The sequence below is a fragment of the Bufo bufo genome, chromosome 2 (assembly GCF_905171765.1).
Source record: "Bufo bufo chromosome 2, aBufBuf1.1, whole genome shotgun sequence".
NCBI lineage: Eukaryota > Metazoa > Chordata > Amphibia > Anura > Bufonidae > Bufo > Bufo bufo.
The window spans coordinates 482,658,615-482,683,299 of NC_053390.1; positions in this window are offsets into that span (position 1 = coordinate 482,658,615).

Sequence of the window (24,685 nt, forward strand, 5' to 3'; positions counted from 1 at the left end):
ATGCTGCACTCCGGAGTCAGTTCTGTCATGGTCTCTCGGAGAGATTAAAGGATGCGTTTGCTTTCCATGAGAGACCAACGTCCTTAGAGTCTGCCATGTCATTGGCGGTACGCCTTGACAGGCGTCTAAGAGAAAGAAACGAGACCTCTCTGTCCAGCCATTGTCAGTCTAGGGGCAGTGGTGCGGACTCATTCAGTGTGCAGGGGCCTCATCCTGTCTCGCTCCCCTCTGAGGAGGAGCCGATGCAGCTAGGTCGACTTGCCCCTGATAAAAGAGGATTTAGTCCTCAGAGTATGGTCTGTTTTTGTTGTGGGGGCATAGGTCATTTGGCAAATGTTTGTCCGTCTAGGAGATTCTTGAACCGTACTAAGAGCGATAATAAGAGAAAAATCTCAAAAGGTAAATCATCAAGTTCTGCTACTTTGGGCGAAGTTGATGTAGGATTTGATGCTTTTCCTCTGACCTGCAGTTCCCGTTTTCTCCTGTCTGCCAGGGTGGCGCTAGAGAGCAAAGTCATTTCTTGTGAGATTTTTGTCGATAGTGGAGCGGCCGTCAATCTTATTGACACTCAATTTGTAGCCATGCATGGTTTTCAGGTTTGCACATTAGATAAAGATATACCTGTTTTTGCTATTGACTCTGCTCCACTCTCACAGAGATCTCTAAAGGGCATTGTTCACAATATCCGGCTAGCTGTAGGTGACACTCATGTGGAGGATATATCTTGTTTTGTCCTTAACGGATTGCCGTCTCCTCTAGTTTTGGGGTTACCCTGGCTCACTAGACATAACCCCACTATTGATTGGCAAGGAAGGCAAATAAATGAGTGGAGTGATTTTTGTAGAGAGAATTGTCTCACAGCGACTTTTGCAGAGGTGTCTACTAAAACGCTGCCATCATTTCTCTCTGATTTCTCGGACGTGTTTTCCGAGAGCGGTGTTCAGGAGCTACCTCCTCACCGGGAGTTTGACTGTCCCATTAACCTCATTCCCGGCGCCAAGCTGCCAAAAGCACGCCTCTACAATCTCTCACAACCGGAAAGAATCGCTATGCGAACTTACATCTCCGAGAGTCTCGAAAAGGGGCATATTCGTCCCTCAAAGTCACCTGTGGCCGCGGGTTTTTTTTTTGTTAAAAAGAAAGATGGCTCTCTGAGACCTTGCCTAGATTTCAGGGAGCTGAACCGTATCACGATTCGCGATCCCTATCCCCTTCCTCTGATCCCGGACCTCTTCAATCAAATTGTTGGGGCCAAGGTGTTTTCCAAATTGGATTTGAGAGGCGCGTACAACCTGGTCAGGGTCAGAGAGGGGGATGAATGGAAAACGGCCTTTAATACCCCTGACGAGCATTTCGAGAATCTCGTTATGCCTTTCGGCCTGATGAATGCTCCGGCCGTCTTTCAGCATTTTGTTAATAGTATTTTCTATCATTTAATGGGGAAATTTGTATTGGTGTATCTTGATGATATTTTGATTTTTTCCCCTGATGTTCAGACCCATCAGGATCATCTTTTTCAGGTTCTGCAGATTCTGCGGGAAAATAAATTGTACGCCAAGCTGGAGAAATGTCTTTTTATGGTATCGGAGATTCAATTTCTGGGTTTTCTCCTCTCTGCTTCTGGTTTTCGCATGGATCCGGAGAAGGTCCGTGCTGTACTTGAGTGGGAGCTTCCTGAGAATCAGAAGGCATTGATGCGCTTTCTGGGTTTTGCGAACTATTACAGAAAGTTCATTTTGAATTATTCCTCTGTTGTCAAACCCCTCACTGACATGACAAAAAAGGTGGCGGATTTTTCCTCTTGGTCGGAGGAGGCGCTTACAGCCTTTTCTAAGATTAAAGAGAATTTTGCGTCTGCTCCCGTCTTGGTGCATCCCGATGTTTCCCTACCTTTTATTGTTGAGGTGGATGCTTCCGAGGTGGGTGTGGGTGCGGTTTTGTCCCAGGGCCCTTCCCCTGCCAAGTGGCGACCCTGTGCCTTTTTCTCTAAAAAACTCTCCCCGGCAGAAAGAAACTATGATGTGGGAGATAGGGAGTTGTTGGCCATCAAGTTGGCTTTCGAGGAATGGCGCCATTGGTTGGAGGGGGCCAGTCACCCTATCACCGTTTTTACCGACCATAAGAATCTGGCATACTTGGAGTCGGCCAGGCGTATGAATCCGAGACAGGCCAGATGGTCTCTGTTCTTCTCCAGATTCAATTTTGTTGTTACATTCCGACCTGGGATAAAAAATGTGAAGGCTGATGCTCTCTCTCGCTGTTTTCCGGGAGGAGGAAACTCCGAGGACCCGGGTCCCATTTTGGCGGAGGGGGTAGTTGTTTCTGCTCTATATTCCGATTTGGAGGCCGAGGTCCAGGCTGCCCAGACTGAGACACCTGCCCGTTGTCCTTCTGGGAAGTTGTTCGTGCCTCCTGAGCTACGTCACAAACTCTTTAAGGAGCATCATGATACGGTTCTTGCTGGTCACCCCGGGAGTAGAGCCACGGTAGATCTCATTGCTCGGAGATTTTGGTGGCCGGCTCTTCGTAAGTCGGTGGAGGGTTTTGTGGCTGCTTGTGAGACGTGCGCTCGCGCTAAGGTCCCTCGTTCACGGCCTTCAGGTTCCCTTCTCCCGTTACCCATTCCTTCCCGTCCTTGGACACACCTGTCCATGGACTTTATCACGGATCTTCCTCGTTCCTCGGGGAAGTCGGTGATCCTGGTGGTGGTGGACCGTTTTAGCAAGATGGCTCATTTCGTACCTTTCCCTGGTTTACCCAATGCTAAAACGTTGGCGCAAGCTTTTGTCGACCATATTGTTAAATTGCACGGCATTCCCTCTGATATTGTTTCCGATAGAGGCACGCAGTTTGTGTCCAGGTTCTGGAAGGCTTTCTGTTCTCGCCTGGGGGTTCGGCTGTCCTTCTCTTCTGCTTTTCATCCGCAGTCGAATGGTCAGACTGAGCGCCTCAATCAGAATCTGGAGACATATTTGCGCTGTTTTGTGGCAGAGAACCAGGAGGATTGGTGTTCATTTCTCCCTCTTGCTGAGTTTGCTCTGAACAACCGTCGTCAGGAATCTTCTGATAAGTCACCATTCTTTGGTGCATATGGGTTCCATCCGCAGTTTAGGACATTCTCGGGAGGGGCTCTTTCTGGTCTACCGGAGGAGGAGAGATTTTCCTCGTCTTTGTCTACCATTTGGCAAAAGATTCAGAGTAATCTTAAAAAGATGAGTGAGAGGTATAGGCGTGTGGCTGATAAGAGACGTGTGCCTGGTCCGGACCTGAATGTGGGTGATCTGGTGTGGTTGTCTACTAGAAACATTAAGTTGAAGGTTCCCTCCTGGAAATTGGGTCCCAAGTTTATTGGGCCTTATAAAATCTTGTCAGTCATCAATCCTGTTGCCTTCCGTCTTGATCTTCCACGGGTTTGGAAGATACATAATGTATTTCACAGATCTCTCTTAAAACCATATGTCCAGCCCACGGTACCCTCCTCTTTGCCTCCTCCTCCGATTTTGGTTGATGGCAATCTGGAGTTTGAGGTTTCCAGAATTGTGGACTCTCGCATGGTCCGCGGTTCTCTTCAGTACCTCGTTCATTGGAAGGGTTATGGTCCTGAGGAGAGGATGTGGGTTCCGGTGTCGGACATTAAAGCCACTCGCCTCATCAGGGCATTTCATAGGGCTCATCCTGAGAAGGTGGATCCTGGGTGTCCGGAGTCCACCCGTAGAGGGGGGGGTACTGTTACTACCAGAGCTTTGGGACGTTCTCACAGCTCTGTTTCTCCACCCCTGTGATGATGTCACTACTAGAGCTGGGAGGAGTTCTCACTACTCTGTTTACTTTTGGTTTCTTTCACCACAGCTGTTTTTCATGTGTTTGATTTCCCTCTCTTTATATACCCCCTCCTCCTATGATAGGATGTGGATTATAGTTCTCACTTCAGTTGTAGCTCTTGCTTTAGTTTCTTCACTTGTAGCTATCAGTTCACTGGACCTGTGTTCTGCTGCAGCTAGCACTCCGGATATTGCCAGCCTGTCCTTGGATCCGTCTTCTCTGCGGCTGCAACACCTCCAGCTAAGTGTGCAGACATTGTTGTGTTCCTGTTTGTTTTCTGACTGGATCTGAGGTGGCCACGGTTCCCTCCATATACTGAGTAGGGCACTGGTGGCCGTGCCCCTTCCACTATTGTAGGGGTTACAGGGGTCATTAGTCTTAGGCACGTGGGCATGCCTCGTTCCGCCATTTGGATCCGGGCATGTGCTTTAGCAGAATAGGGAGAGCGTTGAGGGTCGGACAGGGGTCACCCTTTATCCTCCCTAGTTCTGGGTCCAGTCAGTAGCTCTGTACTGTGTAGTTCTATTGTTGCTCACATACATCCGTGACAGTAACTGGGTTTTGTCTTCAATTCAACGCAGATCACGAGCTTGTTTTAGCTTGATATTTATGATAATAAATTATAATCTCCTTCATTATAGATTTTAATTTATTCACATAAATAATATAGACTGTCAATCGGAGACAGCATAAATATTCCGACACAAGTATGTTTTGAGTGAAAGCGAGAGCATATGAGACAGATAAAAATACTGCTGCAACAAAGAGAGTTTCTCAATCCAATATATCTATCTTTAAACGGGTACCCTTTTACATTAAGGAGAGCTCCTGATGCACCTAGGGGAACCCCAATTCTGCGAAATACATGCTTGTGTATGGCAAGCTACACAATGCTACTATGGATTTCTGGGAAAGATATGCAAATTAGCTTCCATAAGCCTATGGCAGAAGATGTTAATTTGCATATCATCATTCTAGAAACCAAAAATAATGGATTGTTGTCTACATTCGTAATAACAAGTATGTTTTGAGTGAGAGTGAAAACTAGAGGAAGACCATATGAGACAGAGAAAACTATTTCTGCAACAAAGAGAGTTACTCAATCCAATTTATCTATCTTTAAACGGGTACCCTTTTACATTAAGGAGAGCTCCTGATGCACCAAGGGGAGCCCCAATTCTGCGAAATACATGATTGTGCATGGCAAGCTACACAATGCTACTATGGCTTTCTGGGAAAGATATGCAAATTAGCTTCCATAAGCCTATGGCAGAAGATGTTAATTTGCATATCATCATTCTAGAGACCAAAAATAATGGATTGTTGTCTACATTCGTAATAACAAGTATGTTTTGAGTGAGAGTGAAAGCTAGAAGGAGAGGGGGGTTTCAACATAACTTTATTTCACGAAAAAAACAAATACAAAAGGATGAAACCAATTTTTGTAAAATAATAAATAAAGAAAGCACATAATATATGACTTTGAAAAAATAATATATAATCTCACATAACTAATACCTTTTATCAATTTCCATAATTCAAAACTCTTCCTACATTTTTAATCACAACTTAATTTAGTCATTTGACACAAACCAAACACAACAAAATTAATCATCATTATCTTTATCATACATATCAAAAGAGCATCATATATAGAGTTCAACTCTTCCATTGTAACATCTATTTTTTCGTCTAGAATTCTTACCAACCAGTTACCTGGTTCATAAACTCTCAAAAACCGCTCTGGATCAACTTCATAAGTATGTGCAACAACATTACGTGCTTTCCTTAGATCATCTCCTGGATACCACTTATGCAACATTAAATACCACTTCTCTTCCTCACTCTTTTCCCTCTCCTTTCTACTTTTCTCTTCATCCTCTGAAGCTGACAACTCTAGTCCCAACTTAACTTCTAATTTCTCCTTCTCTAGTTCATTTAAATCTTCTATCTTTTTTGTTTTTCCTCCCTCAGATTCCTGGGTTTCCTTTCCTCCATCAGACTCCTTAATTTTCTTACTCTCTAGCTTTTCTGTTTTTCCCTCTCTTCTTTTGGGACAAGCAACCTGGGTTTTCTTTTCTCCCTTAGGCTCCTTAACCTCCTCTCTACTCTCATCCTTCTTTTTAGTCTCTTTACTCTCCTTATCAACATCTCTATCACCTCCCTCCTCTTTCTTCTGGGGACAGGAGGCAAAAGGTGACCCACATTACCACACATATAACATTTCCTCTCTTCTTTACATGTTTCAACATCATGACCAATACAATGACATTTAACACACCATTGATTAGTACAATCCCTTTTTTCATAACCATACTGTCTACAATTTCGGCAAAAAACAGACATACCATCAAAAAATAAATCGCCGTTTACTTTACCAATTTTAAATCGTCTTGGTCGAAAAACAATTTCCCCCCCATCCTTCTCAAAAAAAGTAACGAGAAACTTCCATTTCATAGTCCATATTCCATAATTATTATAAACTTTACCTACTGAGGTCACTTTATTGCAATACTTTACTAAAAAAGTCAAAATGTCCTCCTCCAGGATATAAGGACTGTACATAAGGACAGTCACCAGTCTCTGTCTTGGAAAATGCGGCATTACCACCACACCTTCCAGAATAGGATCTAGTCCACACCGCTCCAGCCGTTTAAGTACCTCCGAACATATCTCCTCCGAAATAAAGACCACATCATATAGTCCACGTTTATGGAACTCCAACATAGCCAACACGAATTCCTTCCGGATGTCAATCAGTCCCAGCAAAATATCTTCCACTAGGAAGGAAAGTCCCCTCTCCCTCTTCCGCGGTTCTTGCAACAGGAACCGAACTCCATTCCTCATTCTCTGATACGCAGGCACCTCTCCAGACTCATGGCCTCCTGGGTCAGGAACTCCTCCTCCATCAAGATTCTGGATCTCCATCGCCAAAGATTCACCACGAAACACCAACTCAGTGCCCTTCACCTACCACCGAAGTAGTAGGCAAGTATGGGGATCGCCTCTCGTTGCCTGGGGACTAAGCCGCCTGCCCAATAGTAGCGATGGTTAAGACCCTGGCTATAAACCAGGGCCCGCTCCAAAGACCGAGCAGCCGGGTACCCCAGGCACCTTCTGACCAAGACCCAATGTATCCCTACACTTGATCCTAGCCAAAAGGCCAAGAAGTGATCCCTGGGTTACAGCAACAGCATATGAGACAGGGAAAACTATTGCTGCAACAAAGAGAGTTACTCAATCCAATTTATCTATCTTTAAACGGGTACCCTTTTACATTAAAGAGAGCTCCTGATGCACCAAGAGGAGCCCCAATTCTGCGAAATACATGATTGTGCATGGCAAGCTACACAATGCTACTATGGCTTTCTGGGAAAGATATGCAAATTAGCTTCCATAAGCCTATGGCAGAAGATGTTAATTTGCATATCATCATTCTAGAAACCAAAAATAATGGATTGTTGTCTACATTCGTAATAACAAGTATGTTTTGAGAGAGAGTGAAAACTAGAGGGTTCCAACATAATTTTTTTAATGAAAAAACAAATACAAAAAGGCGAAACCAATTTTTGTAAAATAATAATAAATAAATATAAATAAACAAAATATTACCATCATCACATAACTACACATAATATAACTTTCCAAACAAAATATTATTATCATCACATAACTAATACCACATTACATGATTCAAAAACTCTTCCTACGTTTACACATAATATAACTTTCCAAACTAAATATTATTATCATCACATAACTAATACCACATTACATGATTCAAAAACTCTTCCTACGTTTTCCCCTTTTTTCTTTTTCATCATCTTCTATTTCCTCAACAATATAATCCACAATTTTCCTAGAAAAAAACTTCTCAATTTTCCTTTCTTCCCCTTTCACAAATTGCAGATTTTTAACAAAAACACCCTCAGATATTTCAGTATCTTGCATTCCCACCTTTTCTCTGTACTATCTTATATCTTCCTTTTTTAGTAACTTGTTGTAAATCTATAACATGCAACTTTTCTTTCTCCTTCACAGATTTTACCACAAAACTTTCCTCTGAAACTTTTTTATTAACACTTTTAACTATTTCTTTCTTTTCTTCATTTTTATTAAACTTCTTCATAATTTCCCAATAACAAAAACTTTTCTTTTTACCTATACATATTCTCCCATCAATCAAATTAAGTCCATCTCTGCACCAAACAAGAAATCTTCTTTTACCATTCCAAATACCGACAGAGTTCAAAAAGTTCTTTTCAAACTGTACAATAAGTCCATAACTTTCAAGAAAGACCTGAATTTCACCGATCTCCACAAACGGGTCTTCCATCTCAATTACCATCTTCCTCGGAATATCCAAACAGGAAACGAAAACATCAATCTTTGAAAAACGAAACCTTACTTTATTCCAAGCGGAAAAAAAGTCCAAGCATCTCTTCTCAGAACTCAAAGTCACATCAAAGGATCTTTTCCTCATGTCTCTTTGCATACAAAAAATCTCGTCTTTGCCGATTCCTCCAAAACGATCCAATAAATCCAGAACATAGTCCTCGTCCCAGGTTCTCTCAAGGTCTCCCTTGCAAATAAACCGCAAGCAGTTCTTCTTCTTTGCCAAATCCATCTCCAAGACGTTAACAGTCTTTCCACAGGAACTTAAATCCAGGTCCTTTCTGCAATTCTGCAGACTGCCCCCTGCAGCTATGTGCAGTGACAGAAGGGGGGATCGCCTCTCGTTGCCCCGGGACTAATCCATTCCCCCAATAGCAGCAGGAGATTCAACCACGGCTATGAACCGTAGCCTGCACTCCAGGCCGAGGGTCTGGGTACCCGGGGCACCTCCGGCCAAGATCTCGTGTATCCCTACACTCGATCTTAACCAAAAGGCCGAGAAGCGATCCCTTGGTTACAGCAACAACATATGAGACAGGGAAAACTATTGCTGCAACAAAGAGCGTTACTCAATCTAATTTATCTATCTTTAAACGGGTACCCTTTTTCATTAAGGAGAACTCCTGATGCACCTAGGGGAGCCCCAATTCTGCGAAATACATGCTTGTGCTTCGCAAGCTACACATTGCTACTATGGATTTCTGGGAAAGATAAGCAAATTAGCTTCCATAAGCCTATGGCAGAAGATGTTAATTTGCATATCATCATTCTAGAAACCAAAAATAATGGATTGTTGCCTACATTAGTAATAACAAGTATGTTTTAAATGAAAGCAAGAGAAAATGAGACAGAGAAAACTATTGCTGCAACAAAGAGAACTTCTCAATCCAATATATCTATCTTTAAACGGGTACCCTTTTTCATTAAGGAGAGCTCCTGATGCACCAAGGGGAGCCCCAATTCTGTGAAATACATGCTTGTGCATGGCAAGCTACACAATGCTACTATGGATTTCTGGAAAAGATATGCAAATTAGCTTCCATAAGCCTATGGCAGAAGATGTTAGTTTGCATATCATCATTCTAGAAACCAAAAATAATGGATTGTTGTCTACATTAGTAATAACAAGTATGTTTTGAGTGAGAGTGAAAACTAGAGGGAGATGGGGGCGGAGCTTGCGCCGGATGAAGATGGTTGCATAGCTCTCTGCTCTGTAAAGAGAATCATCCCTAACGCCAGCTAACATAAGCTTTAAGTGGCAAAAATGGTGAAAATCGGGAACGCCAGACACGGCGACCCCCCTGCTCCCTCCAAAAATCAGATTGCTAGCGGAGACATGGAGAAATTTCTCAAGAAAGCCGCTTCAACAGTAGCTGCAAGAGAACCTAAGATGGCGCCGACACCACAGATCAAAGCTCCGAAGCGCATATCAGCACAATCGGAAGAAGAAAGCGACTCAGAAGACACACAACCCAGCGCAGATCTCCCGATCACAAGGAAATACCTTGATCGTGCTCTTAATAGAGTAAAGGAGCCGATTCTCGCAGAGCTGTCAGCATGCAGGCACGAGGTGAGACAGATTGGGGATCGTGTGGAAAACTTGGAGTTGCACCAAGCAGAGATCTTAAATCACCAGTCTGCGGTGTCGGACTCCTTCCGCCGCTGCGCTTTATATCTAAATGATCTCCATAGTTCACTGGAAGACCAGGAAAACAGGGGGCGCCGAAACAACCTGAGATTCAGAGGTGTGCCAGAATCGGTCCCCCCTGGTGATATTTCAGCTACCATCATTGAAATTTGCGGGACATTACTGGGCCCTGACTTCCCACAAGAAGTAATTATAGAACGGGCGCACAGAGCCCTGAGACCCAAACCTAAACCAGCTGAACCGCCCAGGGACATAATATGTAAGTTCCTCAATTTTCATGTTAAAGCTGCCATCTTGGAAGCCGCACGTAACCAGCCTGACTTAATATATGAAGATTCCAAGATTGATATTTATCAGGACTTAGCCCCTTCAACCCTGAAGAAGCGCAGGTCCCTCAAGCCTTTAACAGATTGGCTCCGGTCCAAAAAAGTCCTATATAGATGGTCCTACCCATTTGGCCTGACCTTCACTTATGCGGGCAAGAGGGTCAACATCTCTTCATTCACAGATCTCACGGCCGCCCATGATCTACTGAAAGTGCCTCCTATGCCGATTGAAAATTGGGAACTTTTCCAAGATCTAAGCACCCTGCCTGATATTCCCAAAGTGGCCCCTTTTGAAGTGGTACGCACGCCGAAGTCCTCCCGTTCCAAAAAAAGAAGCCTACAGTTCACCCCAAGAAGTTCCTCTCAAGAACAATAGATGGACTTATTCGTCTATTTTTTGTAGTCCTAGGCTATGTCAGTATTTGGATTTCATTATCTAGTATTCACCTAAAATCTGCAGCTTCATTGCTAGTGTGATTTCATTTCATATAGCTTGCTTTTTTGTCTCTAAAAACCTTTCCCCATTTTTGCTTTGTCATAGCCTTTTTTGAGCGTTATACGATCTCCTAACTGGTATACAGACCAACCCCTCTGATTATGAGTATGATATATCTCATTTTGTCTGTTTTTTCATTTTTTGTTTGTTTAACAAGTTATGTTCTGTCCCCTCTCATTACTTCTAATCCAAGGTATTTGTCTCTCCCACTGATATGGAGTGAATCCCTCTACCACACAGCTTCTATGTCACATGGGACAGCGGACCCTCATGAACCTACTATGTTCTCTCAGAAAAGACCAATTCAGCTTCAAGGTAAACACACACACATCATATTTAATGGCTGATTTGTCAGTAGCTTCTTACAATGTCAAAGGTTTTCACTCCCCTTCAAAACGGAGCCAAATCTTTGCCATTTTAAGAAAAGCTGGGGCTGGAGTCCTGTTCCTACAGGAGACGCACTTCCGTTTCAACCACTACCCTGACATGCGGTTCTCTCACTATTCCAATTGGTACCACTGTGGGAGCAGCTCTTCAGCTTCTTGTGGGGTCAGTATAGGGTTACAAAAGAAAATCCCTTTTAAATTTATCAGTCAAAACTTAGACCCAGAAGGCAGGTTTATCCTGCTTAAAGGCACTATAGGGCCGCAAACATACACTTTTATTAACTTATACGCCCCTAACTACAACCAATCCAGGTGGTTCTCTGATATCTTCCCTATCATAAAATCCTTCAAGGAGGGTATAGTGATTGCGGGGGGTGATCTAAACGTTGCACTTTTTCCACAACTAGATATTTCTTCTCATAAATCAGCCCACTCTAGAAAGTTCCTAAAAACTATTAGGAATACTCTCTGGGATTTACATTTGATAGATGTTTGGCGATCTCACCACCCTAATACTCTAGATTTTACGTTTTACTCCCCAACACATGGTACTTATCACAGATTAGACTATCTGTTCATTTACAAAGAACACATACACCTGTGTGAGGAGACAACCATTGGTTCTATTCATGTGTCAGATCACTCCCCTATATATATTAAAGTTTTGGCTCCTAATGAAACGCCTTCGTGCTTTAACTGGCGCTTAAATGAATCCCTTTTGGGATACCAGGACTCGGTCGAGCAAATTTCCAAATATATCACAGAATATTTTTCCCTAAACAAAAGTTCTGAACTAACGGTCAATACTCTATGGGACGCTCACAAGCCTGTAATCAGGGGACAATTCATTAACATAGGCACGCATCATAACAGAGTGAGGGAAAGAGAAATAGATGAAACGCTAAAAAATATTCAGAGACTCGAATCCCAACACAAAAATAAACCCTCTGACACCAAACTCCAAGAGCTATCGGAGTATAGGGCCAAACTTAGATCCCTTCTAACCTCTAGAGCAGCCAAATACTACATGAGCTCCCAGCACAAATGTTTCGCACATGGTGACAAAGCCACTAAATTTATAATGAACAGGATTAAAGGGAGGAGGTCCGCAAACTACGTTCACCAGCTATCCTCACAGGATGGGTCGCCTATTTTCTCGGTTAATCAGATTGCGGCCCAATTTCGTTCCTTTTATAAGGATCTCTATAATCTCCCCACAACAATAGAACCAGAAGCTCGCGCTTCTATTACATCTTCTTTCTTGACAGCCGCTAAACTACCTACCATTTCTACAAACCAAAAGTCGAGCCTAGAAGCCCCTTTCTCCCTAAACGAGCTCAAGAAAGCAATGCATCAAATGCCGACAGGGAAAAGCCCAGGCCCTGATGGCCTACCGTAAGCATACTACAAAATGTTCCAGGAACTTCTTCTCCCCCATGTCTTGGAAGTTTGCAACCAGACTCTTAAGGGAATTCCTCTTTCAAGGGATATGACGGCGGCCCAAATCACTCTCATCCCTAAAGAAGGGAAAGACGCCAAATTATGCTCCAGCTACAGACCCATTTCCCTCCTAAACATAGACCTCAAGCTCCTGGCCAAAATGTTATCTAACAGACTAGCTATCCTTCTCCCTCACCTTGTTCATGGGGATCAGGTGGGCTTTATCCGCAACAGAGAAGGCAAAGACAATACCACCAGAGTGATTAATACCCTCTGCCATGCCAAACGGATTTCCTCTCCTCTGCTTTTACTCAGCACAGATGCTGAGAAAGCATTCGATAGGGTTAATTGGTCATATTTAAAACATGTACTGCCGAGATTTGGCCTACCTGATCCCTTTATCAAAGCAACCTTCTCGATGTATGAACAAGCAACAGCATCAGTCCTTGTTAATGGTAATCTATCCTCCTCTTTTGCTATTAGAAATGGGACCTGCCAGGGTTGCCCCCTTTCACCCCTCTTATTTATTTTGGCTCTTGAACCACTCCTTGCAACCATAAGATTGGACCGGGAGGTAGCGGGTCTATGTTTGGGAGGTAGGGAACAGAAAATAGCTGCCTTCGCGGACGACGTACTTATGATGACGATTAACCCGAAGGTGTCCTTACTTCGAATTCAGTCCCACCTTAACACATACAGCACCATATCAGATTTTAAAATGAATGCTAGTAAATCACTAGTCCTTTGCTTAGGTATCCCCCAGACAACCAAATGTCAACTGATGATAGATTCCCCATTTAACTGGTCCTCTCCCAATATCACATATTTGGGGGTCAAGATTAGCCCAGAAATAAATGAACTCTTTTCTCTTAATTACGCCCCCTTAAAAAAATCACTTATCGAATCAATTGATAATCTGGCCCGATCCAATCCAACACTGTATTGGTTTGGCCGCAAAAACCTTCTCTCCTCATTAATACTTCCCCGACTCACCTACTTGCAAGAGGTCCTCCCCATCCCTGTCCCTAAATACTATTATGACACAATTATGAAAAAGTTCAGGTCTTTCATCTGGAGTGGAAAGACAGCAAGACTCTCATCTGCTCTCCTTACCAAACCTAGGCACGCAGGGGGAATAGGCCTACCAAATCCCGAGTTGTACGGGAAGGCTATTCTTCTTTCACGTGCAATAGCTTGGTTAAGCACTTCTCCACCTTCCGCTGCGGTTCAGATAGAACTAGGCATATTAAATAGTCCAGCTAGAGCACTTCTCTTGGGGCATGAGACGGTCTTCCCTGGCCATATGTCTCATTACCCAATTGTTAGAGCCACACTGGAGGCATGGAGATGGTTATCATCCACACATTGCTCTATCCCATTCCCTTCGCCCATCCTATCTGTAACAGACGTTTTAAATACGGCTCCTTCTACCTTAAGAGGTTCAACTTCAATAGGGTTGTTGTCCTCCTCAACCCCAATAATCTCCTTAGCTCTACCTACTGGATTATGGATGGATTCAAAGGACACCAATGCTCTGCTTAACCCTCACCCGCGAGATTTTCTCTCTATGGCTTACCTTAGAGCCTACCTAAAACAACACATTAAAGTGGGTGACCTTATCCGTCCCCTGGTCTGGCTAGAAGCTCTGATTTCCTCACAAACAATACCCAGAAAACTCATTTCACTGATATACAGTAAACTGCGTCTACCTCCCACGATAGCTAAACCATTCTTTGTCAAGCAATGGGAACTAGACCTAAACATCACAATTCCTCATGAATCCCTACCTAAATTACTAGAATCCCCTCATAGTGCCTCCCGCTGTGTCAGAATTCAGGAAAACAGTTATAAAATCCTAACCAGGTGGTATAACACACCTGATAAGATAATATAAAATATGTATTTATTTTTATAAGGATATATTTAGGAATCTCTACTACATAAAGAACTTCGCCAAAATTGGGAAATCAAATCCCTAGAATACTGTATTAAAAACAATAGAATCCCCAAAGGTTTACAACTAATAAAACTCCCAGCGCAAGACCTCTGCAATGCAGAATTCACTAAAGAATGGGAAACCTTTCTGTTGACCCAATCCACCAACCTTACACAAATGATTATAAAAAGAAGAACCCAAATATTAAATGAGACCACTGAAAAAAATCACAAATATAAAGGAAACAATAGAACAACTGCCAAAAGATGAGGAATACAACACATGGCAAGATAGACTCTGCAAAAGCTTAGACAAATTAGAACAAGAAATCATGGATAGAAAAATAAAAAAACTTAGATACACATTTGACAACACCCACAGCACAAAAAAATTAGCACAAGAAAGAAACAGACAATCAGACCAAAATGAACCATAAACAATACAATCAACTCACAATATTCCGACCACTAACCGATTTGAAATTCTGTCCAATGAGCATTTTTTAGACAAAACCCCCCCCCACCATAGACCACGAACCAGGAAGATAACACACCCCTCCCCATCCAGAACACAACGCCCCCCCTCCCCATCTGTACACCAATACAATCTGAGAAACAAACAAGAATACTACAACCAGGAACACACACCGCGACAATACTACAAATCCCCACAGACACAACACCAACACACAAACCACAATTACAGACAAGAGAACCCACGAAGACAACACTACAAACAACAGACACAAGAAGAAAGAGCAAGACACGGAGAGGACAACGAAAAAAGAAGATACCCCAACAGACACTAGAAGAATCAACAACAGTAATAAACCTCAGCACAAAAAATCTGACTCTACCACAACTGAACCTCCTAAACAAAGGATTAAAATTTTCCCCAACTACAAAAATAGACAAATTCCATACATTCATTGGAATAGAGAAATTCATCAGAAAACTGTGTCCAAAAAAATAAATAAAAAATATTTCATAAAAAACCCAATCATATCAAACATGGCAATAGCCACAACCCACAAACACACAGAATTTAAACCCAAATCAACCAAATTCCCCAGACAAGAAATCAGCCAAGAAATAGCTACATTTAGTAAGTGCGTAGAATCCGACATCAGACGATTAAAACATAAAAAAATCAGAAATAACCTATCCAACCAAGAAATCCATGCAATCAAACAACTACAAACACAGAAAGACATCATTATCCGTCCCGCAGACAAGGGAGGAGCAACCGTAGTTCTAGACAAAGTTCAATACGAAACGGAATGCCTCAGACTACTATCAGATAACACCACATACCAAAAACTCAGCAAAGATCCCATCAACTCATATGGTCAAATATTGAAAGACTACTGCCAAAAAGGACTAGATAACAATTTCTTACTGGAACAAGAAGCAAAATTTATCCTAAATACACCACAAAGACTCCCGATATTTTATTGCTTACCCAAAGTCCACAAAAGTCTAGAGAACCCACCAGGCCGCCCAATAATTTCCGGAATTGGATCATTCACATCAAATCTCTCACAACACATCGACAGATTACTTCAACCAGTTGTCAAAAACACCAATACATACATTAAAGACAGTACACAGATAATTAAAACAATGGAAAACATAGAGTACAACCCTAACTGGATCCTGGGCACCCTAGACGTCCAGTCTTTATACACAATAATAGACCACAAACACGGGATCGAAGCAATGACCATACAACTAGAAAAAAGTAAGGAATTCCAAAAAGAACAAATAAGCTATATAGCCGAAGGTGTCAAATTAATCCTGGGACACAACTACTTTTCCTTTGACTCCACCTACTACTTACAAACCAGCGGAACAGCCATGGGCACCAGATTCGCCCCCAGCTACGCAAACCTCTTCATGTCACAATGGGATTATGACCATATACAGCATCGGCTGGGGACGGATCTGGTGCTATGGAAACGTTATATCGATGACGTGGTCTTCATCTGGCAGAGAAGTGAAACTGACTTAAAAAAATTCCTGGAAGAAATAAACGACAACCAAATAAACCTACAATTCACAGCCAATATAAACAAAACTGAAATAGAATTCCTGGATTTAAATATCAAAGTAGAGGACAATAAACTCACATGCTGCACCTTCCACAAACCCACAGCAAAAAACAGTTTCATCCTTTACTCCAGCTGCCACCTCCCAAGATGGCTCAATAATATACCCAAAGCCAATTTAGACGTCTGAGACGCAATTGTACTAAAGACAACATATTTGAGAAAGAGGCTGAGACCCTAACAGCACAATTCATTGAAAAAGAATATCCCCCAACTAAAATAGAGACATCCCTCACAAAGGTAAGGAAACTAAATAGAACCTCCTTCTTCAATGATAAGCCGGAGAACAAAATAAAACACAAATACAAACAAACGAAACCCCAAAGCTGATACTACCCTTCAGCACACAACACAAAAATATTGAAAAAATTATCAACACCCATTGGCACCATATTCAAAAGGACAAAACGATAGGCCCCTCCATCTCCACAAAACCTCACATCATATACACAAGGGCCCCAAACCTAGGCCTGAAAATTGCGCCATCTGTCAAAACACAACAGAAAAAACATAACCTAACAATTAACACATGGCAAAAACTCAAAGGATTCTACAGATGCAATCAATGCTCCAACTGTAAAATCACCTCATTCCAGAAAAAAACTGAGAGAGTACAATCCACAACCACGACACTAGAACACGAAATAAAAGAATTCCTCACTTGTAGCAGTACAAATTTAATTTACATCATCACCTGTCCCTGTAAAAAACAATACATCGGTAGAACAAAAAGAACCCTAAAAAAACGAATATCAGAACACATAAACAATATCAAAAAAGGTTTCGAAACTCACTCACTCTCCAAACACTTCAAAACACACCACAAACAAGACCCATCAGGACTATCCTTTGCAGCACTGGAAAAGGTAAATACAGACTGGAGAGGAGGAAACCACGTAGCTAAGATGTCCCGCATCGAATCCAAGTTCATCTTCGAGTTCAATACAATCATACCACGAGGCCTAAACGCTGACCTCGAACTATTCGGGTTCCTATAAACCATCCCCAGAGTGGCCGCCCCCATTTGACTCGCGGTAGGCGTCCGGCTGTCTACCAGCACCCTTACCGACACTCGATACGTGGCCGCCACCCCACCAACACAGCAAAAAGAAGAAAAAGAAGAAAAAGCAAACCCACACAAAATACCACCAAAAAAGATTGAGAAATCCACCGTTCCAAAAATATCCAAACGAAAATCGTAAAAACCCAAGACTGAGCCCCACAACCGGACTCAAAAACATAATCGGATTCAAAAACATAGCAGTACCAGAAGAGACCCCAACATGGACACAACAGCAATCCCAAATACACACCACCGACAGAATACACAACAATCACAAAAACTGGATCCCAAAAAAACGCATCCAAATTTTGAAAATTGAGCATATATGAGCACAACCACACAGGACAACACACGTAGCACCAACCAAGAGTCTAATTCCCCCACCAACACCTATCACAGAACACATCACCCCAACGTCACCACTTGACACACCCCTGTCAGCTTATACAACAATATGCTGTACTCTTATCAAGACATCACCACCCCACAAACACCCCCTAAAAACACAGCAACACAGTAGGCAAAATAAAAATCACACTAGGCCTCTTAGACACCAAATACCCCCAAAAAATAATAATTAATAATAAAAAATAAAAAATAAAAAATAAATAAAAAACGCATTGCAGAAAAACGCACCACCAAAAACGCACCATAGAAACGCAATGGCACCACAGGAAAATATATATTAAATATATAGATCCCCAACCTGGATCCCCAGACACCATATCAGCAATTCTAAACACAAAATACCCCACAAATCATAATGGATCCCAAAACCGCATCCAAATTCACATAGGATAACACGCACTCTCCCACCAACACTCTGAACGGAACGCACAACCCCATCCACGTCACCACAGACACACCCCCCACTAACACTCATCACAACACACTGCCATGATGGCCAAACGCACCATTGGAAAAATGCAACAAATACCGCAGGGTAACAAAAACCACACAAGGTCTCTTAGATACCAAATATCCCCCAAAAAAATAAATACACAACTCGAACAAAATATCGCAGGAAAGACAAAAAATTCTGAGGATATTAGAGACTAGTAATCCAGAGTATATTAGAGACTAGTAACCAATAAAGAAGAAATCACAGATAAAAATACAGTGATAGTAAAAGAAAACACTAGGGTCTCCAAACAGGCCCTAATCCATACTAGGGTCGCCAAACAGGCCCCAACATTATAACGCATAACTAGCAGATAACGCAGCGGTACCGCAGTAAACACAGACACTGCAAAAACCGTAGAATCAAATTAGAAACCATAACAAAGAACCAAAACAATAACCAGCACACACATTACACCGCCCACAGCAGCAAACATATATACATAATAAAAAGATAATAAAAAGAAAATAAAATAAAAGAAGACACCTAACCAGCACTTATCCAGATTTTCGATGGAACCATTACATCCAGAAGTCTGGACCATACAAAAATGAGATCCAGTCCAGGTCTTTGAAAGATCCACCAGCAGCATAAAAGGCAGTACAACGGCAGTCAGAGGGCTACCACTGATGAAGAAGGCAGCTAAGTCCTTCGAAACGCGTCTGGTGACCTCCCTCTAAAAAGCCTGCTAAGAACCTCATTCTGGAAGCGCTTCCACATAACCGACTTCACCCGAGTCCTCTGGATCGAAAAAGACCACCAGCGAAAATCTCAAAACCGAGTCCGGCAAAGACATGTGAGACGCCAGAGGAGTGACGTCATACCCACGTGGCACGCCGAGAACAGCAAGGCCGCTCCAACAGCCAGGATATCTACACCTCAAAAGGAAGGTAAACAGTCCGGGTGCAGTATTTTCTAAATGTGTGGGACGCCACACTAAGTAAAGCACCCGACTGATATACCACTTACTTATATATATATATTTTTTTTATCTTTTTACCGTTCTATTCATATACTCTATGTGACCAACACTGGTGATACATAAAGACATTTTTGGTGATACATAAAGACAATTTTTATGGACTGCACACAAATGGACACAGTCATTTACTGTACCTACTGAAGGTGGAAATCACCACTAGACAATCACCGCATTGTCACATCCCCACCTTGCACATCTTTGTCATTGTGCACCTCCACTGCCGCAGATTGCAAATCACCATTTTTTACTTTTACTTTTACTTTTGCGAACCTCATTTTTTAGAACTTCTACATTTTTAGAACTTCTATCCTTTACTCTCCATTCCTAAATATATCCTTATAAAAATAAATACAGATTTTATATTATCATCTGTGTATATTGCCTCCTTAGTATTACTGATAGATGTAGAGTGCCGGTTTTCCACTATATACCTTTATTTGTCACAAACCGCTTTTCTGATTGGGTGAATCAGTTTAGAACCAGAGCACCTATACATTGTATTGATCAGGTGAGCCACCAATAAACCACTTTCAAACCTGATAAGATATCAAGGTTTGCTGGGTCCGCTTCTGACACCTGCTGGCGGTGCCTTGGAGAGAAGGGAACTTTCCTTCATATTTGGTGGACTTGCCCCCTTATCCATAAATGGTGGTGTGAGGTTTTCTCAACCGCTAACGAAGTGTGTGGCTCATCGATCCAACCTTCTCCGCAAATTGCCCTCCTATCCTTCTCCCAAGAAAAGGAGAATACCAAACCGCCATTTGTATTTTCACAAATGATATTGGCGGCTCGCCTCCAACTCCCTAAATTTTGGCTACAACCGGTAGTCCCTACACTAGATCAATGGATTCAAAAAATTTATCAGATCCATAGGTTTGAGGAACTATCTTCTTGGGAAACTCGCACACATATGACATTCCTCAAAAAATGGCTTCTATGGTCCAATTACAGAGCCCCCAAATCTCAGCGTGCTATTTGACGTCTAAATAGATTGGAATACTCATGCAACCATCTAACACAATCATCCAACACACCATACGCCCCGCTTGAGAGACTTTTTCACCCTAAATAGTAGAAAAAAATACCTATGCACCTGGTCTCGTTATTCTCCTTTGTTTCCAGTATTACATACTACTGTCACGGCTGAGGATGGGGGAAATCCTCAGCCGTGCGGTGACGGGAAGATGTCCAGTCGCTACTCGCCAGGAACACAGAATTAGGGAGCAGGTCACCTCCTGTTGCGTCCCTAACGCTGACCCTGTCTCCTACCTGCATGGGCCGACCTTGATGGTAGGAGGACCCATGCGCAGGAACCTCGGATCCCTGACTTATCCTCCGACCGGTCCCTGGGCTAAGGAGCAGGGTAAGACAACCCACTCCTCCTAGGCACGGAGGAGCAGGAGTCTCACTGGGCAAGCAGCATGAAGAAGGGGGTACATAAACAGGACTATGGATAAGACAGGTGAACCAAACAGTTCCGCACAAACCTGTCTCAGCCTTGCTGACTGGAACCCGTGCTTAGGAAAGGCTGTCCACACAGACAAAGGTAAACAGCACACACATGAAGACACACAGGGACCAGGACATCCATAGCTGCACAAAACACAGAGACACAAGACATCCACAACACATCACGGTATTAGAACTTATGACCGGAAGGGTGGCCCTTACAAGAAGATGGAAATCACAGGAGGCTGCAACAGCAAAGCATGACTGAAGCAACCTACTGAGCCATGCCAAAGTGAGAGGCTTTATAGGCCTAAGAGGCCACACCCAACGGTCAGACACACCCAGTGACATCACACACACTGGGAAGGGAGTTAACCCTTCCAGCACCACAGGAAAGGGAAAACACCAACTTAAAGGGAAAGTGTCCAACACAACAAACACACTGTGGTTGTTGCCGCAGGCAACGACATGGGTGGCAACCGTGTCCTGGGAGTCAGCCCCAAGGCCGGGACACTGCCACCACATGTACACATCACCAAACGTTGCCACGGGCTACCACAGTGCAGGAAAGGTGTCCGTGCACACCACACAATACACAGAGTGCACACAGACTAACAACAGTGCATACATACACGCACACAAACTCCAAAGGGACCGCACACATACCTGTTGTCCGCGGCAACCGCACTTGAGGCAAACAACATCAAGCCTCAAGCTGCGGTTGAAACAACAACCCAAACCGCGGGCAACAGTATGCGGCTCCCAAGGAGTCACGGCCAAAACCGTGGCCGTGACAACTACTCAACTATTGTAAGTCTTTCTTAAAGCTGCTAACGATGGACTCATGTGCTAACCCATGTATTGCGATATATATTGTTATCTGCTATGTATTCACTCTATACTTAATATTACTTTGAAGTAGCCTGCGGGCCTATACCTTGGTATCCTGTTACCTCCTGTTATATTTTGAAATTTACAATAAAAATATAAGTAAAAAATAAAAAAAACTAGAGGAAGATTATATGAAACAGAGAAAACTATTGCTGCAACAAAGAGAGTTACTCAATCCAATTTATCTATCTTTAAACGGGTACCCTTTTTCATTAAGGAGAGCTCCTGATGCACCTAGGGGAGCCCCAATTCTGCGAAATACATGATTGTGCATGGCAAGCTACACAATGCTACTATGGATTTCTGGGAAAGATATGCAAATTAGCTTCCATAAGCCTATGGCAGAAGGTGTTAATTTGCAAATTATCATTCTAGAAATCAAAAATAACGAATTGTTGCCTGCAATAGTAATAACAAGTATGTTTTGAGTGAAAGCGAGAGCATATGAGACAGATAAAACTACAGCTGCAACAAAGAGAGTTACTCAATCTAATTTCTCTATCTTTAAACGGGTACCCTTTTACATTAAGGAGAGCTCCTGATGCACCAAGGGGAGCCCCAATTCTGCAAAATACATGATTGTGCATGGCAAGCTACACACACAATGCTACTATGGATTTCTGGGAACGATATGCAAATTAGCTTCCATAAGCCTATGGCAGAAGATGTTAATTTGCATGTCATCATTCTAGAAACCAAAAAGAATGGATTGTTGCCTACATTAGTAATAACAAGTATGTTTTAAATGAAAGCAAGAGCATATGAGACCGAGAAAACTATTGCTGCAACAAAGAGAGCTTCTCAATCCAATATATCTATCTTTAAACGGGTACCCTTTTTCATTAAGGAGAGCTCCTGATGCACCAAGGGGAGCCCTAATTCTGCGAAATACATGCTTGTGCATTGCAAGCTACACAATGCTACTATGGATTACTCTGAAAGATATGCAAATTAGCTTCCATAAGCCTATGGCAGAAGATGTTAATTTGCATATCATCATTCTAGAAACCAAAAATAATGGATTGTTGCCTACATTAGTAATAACAAGTATGTTTTAAGTGAAAGCGAGAGCATATGAGACAGATAAAACTACTGCTGCAACAAAGAGAGTTTCTCAATCCAATATATCTATCTTTAAACGGGTACCCTTTTTCATTATGGAGAACTCCTGATTCACCAAGGGGAGTACCAATTCTGCGAAATACATGCTTGTGATTGGCAAGCTACACAATGCTACTATGGATTTCTGGGAAAGATATGCAAATTAGCTTCCATAAGCCTATGGCAGAAGATGTTAATTTGCATATCATCATTCTAGAAACCAAAAATAATGGATTGTTGTCTACATTAGTAATAACAAGTATGTTTTGAGTGAGAGTGAAAGCGAGAGCATATGAGACAGAGAAAAAATTGCTGTAACATAAAGAGTTTCTCAATCTAATATATCTATCTTTAACCCCCTACCTTAAACACCCTTAATGACCAGGCCACTTTTTACACTTCTGACCTACCCTACTTTCACCGTTTATTGCTCGGTCATGCAACTTACCACCCAAATGAATTTTACCTCCTTTTCTTCTCACTAATGGAGCTTTCATTTGGTGGTATTTCATTGCTGCTGACATTTTTTATTTTTTTTGTTATTAATCGAAATTTAACGTTTTTTTTTGCAAAAAAATGACATTTTTCACTTTCAGTTGTAAAATTTTGCAAAAAAACGACATCCATATATAAATTTTTCTCTAAATTTATTGTTCTACATGTCTTTGATGAAAAAAAAATGTTTGGGTAAAAAAAAAATGGTTTGGGTAAAAGTTTTAGCGTTTACAAACTATGGTACAAAAATGTGAATTTCCGCTTTTTGAAGCAGCTCTGACTTTCTGAGCACCTGTCATGTTTCCTGAGGTTCTACAATGGCCAGACAGTACAAACACCCCACAAATGACCTTATTTCGGAAAGTAGACACCCTAAGGTATTCGCTGATGGGCATAGTGAGTTCATAGAACTTTTTATTTTTTGTCACAAGTTAGGGGAAATCTTGATTTATTTATTTTTTCTTACAAAGTCTCATATTCCACTAACTTGTGACAAAAAATAAAAACTTCTATGAACTCACTATGCCCATCAGCGAATACCTTGGGGTGTCTTCTTTCCAAAATGGGGTCACTTGTGGGGTAGTTATACTGCCCTGGCATTCTAGGGGCCCTAATGTGTGGTAAGTAGTTTGAAATCAAAATCTGTAATAAATGGCCGGTGAAATCCGAAAGGTGCTCTTTGGAATGTGGGCCCCTTTGCCCACCTAGGCTGCAAAAAAGTGTCACACATGTGGTAACTCCGTACTCAGGAGAAGTTGGGCAATGTGTTTTGGGGTGTCATTTTACATATACCCATGCTGGGTGAGATAAATATCTTGGTCAAATGCCAACTTTGTATAAAAAAATGGGAAAAGTTGTCTTCTTCTCACGCTTTAGGACCCCAAAAATGCCAGGGCAGTATAAATACCCCACATGTGACCCCATTTTTGAAAGAAGACTCCCCAAGGTATGCAATGAGGGGCATGGCGAGTTCATAGAATTTTTTTTTTTTTGGCACAAGTTAGCGAAAATTTATATTTATTTTTTTTTCTCACAAAGTCTCCCTTTCCGCTAACTTGGGACCAAAATTTCAATCTTTCATGGACTCAATATGCCCCTCAGCGAATACCTTGGGGTGTCTTTTATCCGAAATGGGGTCACATGTGGGGTATTTATACTGCCCTGGCATTCTACGGGCCCTAAAGCGTGAGAAGAAGTCTGGAATATAAATGTCTAAACAATTTTACGCATTTGGATTCCGTGAGGGG